The 4744-nt window shown below is 51.6% G+C and overlaps 1 pseudogene; it reads right to left on the bottom strand.

The window, feature by feature from the left end:
• Positions 1 to 2857: 2857 nt before the first annotated feature.
• LOC119250901 (serine/threonine-protein kinase MARK2-like) lies at positions 2858 to 3616 on the bottom strand (annotated as a pseudogene).
• Between the last annotated feature and the right edge of the window lie 1128 nt (positions 3617 to 4744).

Genomic DNA, 4744 nt, shown 5'->3' with positions numbered 1-4744 from the left:
AGAGGAAATCTATTTGGTGGCTCATCTTTAAGTGTAGAGTTTAGTTACATATTTTCTTTTACACATTTAATTAGTTAAGGAAAGGCCCTTTTAATCCTGGGTTTTTGAATTTACTCTTTTTTTTTAATTTTGAATGTGTGTTGAAATATATTGAGTGTTTTTATGTCTGTTGATACAGTAATTTTTTTGTTATTCACTCTTAATGTAAACTGTTATATTACTTGATATGTAAGTGTTGAACTGGTCTGTATTACAGGAATGAACCACACTTAGCCATGAGTATATAATGTTCAATAATTTCAATACAAGTCACTTGATGTGATTTTTTTTAACATCTCTAGTTTTTCAGTTTTATTGTTTTTTTGTTATATTTAGTTGTTTTGGTTTACAAAGTAATTATGGTCTCAAAAAATAATTGGGTTATGCATGAGGCACAATATGGAGGCAGAGTGAAGACACTGGGCTCACTGCCGCCATAAACTCACAACATTGTGCAGGACAACATCGATGCCCTTGAAAGAGAAATGGGTGACCAGGGCACACACCAGGAGCAGGGACCAATGGCAAGAAACCGGGAAAACTTTAACTGCATCTACCGTTATACTGGAGCAGAATTAAACCCCCTACAGATGTGGACTCGGAGACACAAGCCACATTGGGGACTTTGGAGATTCAGCACTTCCCTCAGCTCTGGGCTCAACCCGTTGGGCCATCCGGGAGCCCTATTTTTGAAGATATCGTACCAATTCTCTATAGCTGGGAGTGGTTATCTGATGGTAGAAGGTACATAAATACTTCATACCTATAGAAGCACACACAAGCCACACTCATGTAGACTCACATGCACACACTTGCACACAGTGCAAGACATGCACATACACCTAAAGAAAATAGTGCAAATACCTAATTCCATACTCACAGCTAGCTCTGCTTCACACTCCTGTCTCACTGTCTTATTACCACGTGACCCCCTCTGACTTTTCTAAAATTTTCTAAATGCTTTCCAAAATTTTCTAAATTTTCTAAACTTTTCACTGCTGATACAAGAATGTTAAAGGAAATTTAGATCTCTGGCATCCTACATGTTGGAAATGTGGGTGCAGTCATAAATGGGAAACAAATGCGGTCAGTTTCATACACCATTTTAATGTGTCCTGGGGTAGATATTTTAACTAAACAATCCATTTCAGACTGTCTTCTCCAGGCAGAGAAAGAGCATCTAGATGTCTCCATGCCCCAGGGCCTAGCAGGCAGAGCGGGTCACCTGGAGGTGCCCCTGCAGTGGGAACCAGTATGTCCACAGCGGCTGCCTCCTCACGCCCTCTGGGACCTGCGTGGGAAGAGCAGAGCCATTGAAGCCCATGCACGGAGGAGGCTCTTTCCTTAGTGACACCCCCCCAGGGATTGCTGCACGGACTCAGATGTGACAAAGTGCAGATGGAGGCCCTACCGAGGTGCCACTCACTGGTGGGTAAGCAATTCTCAATGTTGAAATCACCGTTGTGAAAAGGGGCTCAGTAGAAGGGGACTTCCTACCGTGTATGTCAGTCCCTGACAGTGCCAGTCAGATTGAAGAGCTCCTGTATCTTCTGCGCCGTCCGGGTGCCCAAGGGCAAGGGCCACCAGCAGGGCCCTCACGGGATAGAGCATAAGATAGGGAAGCAAGGCCCTGGGGTTCCAGCCTCTGGCCCTGGGGCTTCTGGAGGCTCAGAACGTACAGCTCCACTCCCATCCCGGGCCCTGCACCTGCTCAGCTGCCCTAAGCCCACCTCTCCCCCCTTCCTCTGCTCTGTTCCCCTCCAGGTGCTTCAACAGACCTGTTGCCCTCACTGCCCTTCACCTGCTGTGCTCCTGGGACTGCTGTGCTTGTGGACATCTGTGCTCCACGCCTATGTTCTCATGCTGCTCCTGGCCCCTCTGGCTAGGCACAGCCCCTGACCCCTCTCCAGGGCCTCGGCCTCCACTGGTGTGCTCCTTTCACTATGGCCACTGAGTGGCTGCCCTGGAGTGGGGAAATGAATTCTAGGGAGGTGCTGGTGACCATCTAATCCCCAGCAGGGTGAACTCTGCTCTTGTGTTTTCTTCCAAAGGGTGGACAGAAAAGGCAACATTTTAAAATCCTATTAAGGATTCGATGAGCTCTGGCCTCACAGCCTCTGCTGGACTGAGGGTGAAATGGGAATGGTGTTCATGGCCCAGTGTCTCTGCAGGGGGTGGGCTGAACAGGAGGCGCCTTCTTGGGGTTATTCAGGTGGTGCTGGAGAGCTGGGGGGCTGGGCTGGAGGTCTTCCTAATGCTTTCCTGGCCCCCCTCCAGCTGGGGGCCTAGCAAGGTGGTGCTGGGCCGCAGGGCTTCCTCCTTTAGGGGTTCTGGCAGTGATGTGGTGTTGGGCCCCCAGGCCTCCTGCAGTACAGGCCCTGACATGGAGGCCATGCTGGGCTTCCAGGCATCCAGCAGCAGGGGCCCTGAGCCGGAGACAGAGCTCTGTATGCTGGCGTCCTTCTGCGGGATGCCTGGCCCGGAGGTGGTGGTGGGCTTCTGGGAGTTCTCCTTCAGGGACAGTCCCACCTGCAAGATTTCATGTCTGAGACCTCAGGCTGCCGGTGGTCCTCTGGTATTGGGGCACAGTGGGCCCCATTGGGACTGAGGAGCTTGGGGGAGATGGTGGGGTCCGGCCCCTCCTCGTCCACCCGCTGCCTGGAAAGCAGCATGAGGTAGGTCCCCATCACAGGGTCATACCTGCACTCCAAAAGCGCCCTCTCGATGACCTCTTTCCAGAACCCCAGGGGGACCATGGCTTCCGTTGAAGCCATGTGCTGGCCCAGGGACAGCTCGCAGCAGGGTGGGAGTCCGTTTGTCAGGGGTGCTGGATGATGCTGTCCAGGTTTCTACGGCTCTGTGGATCGAGCATCATCACCTTCCTCAGCAGGTCCCGGCACAGCTGGGAGAGGTAGTGCGGCTCGTGGTAGACGCCGCTCAGCACCCTGGCCCGCACCTCCCCGAGGTTGGTGCCCTCGAAGGGCAGCTCCCCGGTGACTATGTCATAGAGGACCACCCCCAGGCTCCAGATGTCTGCCGCGGGGCCACTGTGCTCCTGGCAATGGAGGATCTCGGGTGCCATGAACTGTGGGCTGCCACAGGGGGTCTTGAGCAGCGCCGCCCCGGAGAACTGGGCACTGAGCCCGAAGTCTGCCAGTTTTATGTTTCGGTGCTAGTCCAGGAGCAGGTTCTCCGGCTTCAGGTCCCGGTGTGCCACGCCCCGGGCATGGCAGTGGCTGAGCGCGGCGAGGATCTGCCGGAAGAGGTGGCGCACCTCCATCTCCCCCAGGTGCCCATGCTTCAACAGGTAGTCCTCCAGGCCACCCTCCTGCGCATGCTCCAGGACCAGCAGCCCCTCATCCTCGGTGGCCACCACCTGGAAGAGCTGGAGAACGTTCAGGTGCTGAAGGACTTTCATGCAGGCCACCTCGCAGGCCAGGAAACTCTGAGGCATGCTGGACTTTGGGATGACCTTTATGGCCACTTCCATGCCCATCGGCAGGTGCCACGCCAGCTTGACCTTGGCGGGTGTGCCCTCCCCCAGCGTGCGGAGCATCACATACTGTCTCAGGGCCATTCCCTTGGCAGACGGGCACTTCAGGGCAGTGAGGGCGGACCCGCTCCTAAGCTCGCAGGCCCTGGCTGTCTAGAGCCGTCGGCACTAGCTCCGCTACCCGATTAACAAGTGCACTATTAGCCTAGAGCTAGTAGTACGTGAAAAGGATTCCCGAAACTAACTAAATGCTCCGCGCGCTGACTCCTCTACCAAAACAGTAAAAACACTAACTTACCTTTACCAGAAATACTAACTATGCTAATTTAACTAGAATACTAATACTAACTACGCACCCAAAAATGAAAACACACAACCAAAAAATTAACAAAGATAAATATTTAAAAATATAATAAAAAAACCAATAACAAACTAACCACTAAAGTTAACAAGAACACAGACAAAACAAACCACAAGCGAACAAACAATTACAAACTAACAACTAAAATGAAAAAACTCAGACAAACCACAAAGGGGTAAAAACACACACAAAAATAACAACACGAGGGAAAACGGGGGAAATGAAAAAAAAAATGAAAAGCAAAAACAAATAAAAATTAAAAGAAAAAATAAGCAAATCAAACAATAAAAGTAAATAAAAACAAAGAAATAAAAATAAATAAAAATAAATTAAATAAAAAATAGCTAAAATAAATAACTGAATAAGAAATAAAGCAAAAGCAATCCAATCCACCAACACGCCTCTCTCCCTCCGAGACCACCGTCACGATCCCAACACTCCTCGCTCTACCTACACCACCGCGGGCCGTGCGGGGGCTTAAGTAGGCTCCGCGGGTGACGTCACAGAGCTCTTTGTGGCGTCAGAGCAGAGGCCACGCCCCCAGCAGAGGGCACCCCGGGGGCCATTCAGCCTTCACTGGACAGCACCCGCCAAGAGGTGTGTGGACAGACGCCCTGGAGACTGGAGTCCACCCCGATCCAGAAGCCCACAGGGCGCTGGCGAGGCCGTGTCCTCTGTCGCGAGCACCTGTCCCAGGTTTCGGCTTTTAGGGTCTCTCCGCACAGTCCCCCTCAATCCCTGATGCGTCTCACAGGGCACGGCACATCCACGGGCACAATAAACGACACCATGTTGGGAGCATGAGACGCGACAGAGTCCGCTCTTCACACCCCAACACTGAAAACTCTCTG

Source organism: Talpa occidentalis, unplaced genomic scaffold, assembly GCF_014898055.3.
Source record: "Talpa occidentalis isolate TD23 unplaced genomic scaffold, MPIMG_talOcc4v2.1 talOcc4.18, whole genome shotgun sequence".
In the NCBI taxonomy this organism is placed as follows: domain Eukaryota; kingdom Metazoa; phylum Chordata; class Mammalia; order Eulipotyphla; family Talpidae; genus Talpa; species Talpa occidentalis.
This window is presented reverse-complemented; position numbering and strand designations above follow the sequence as displayed.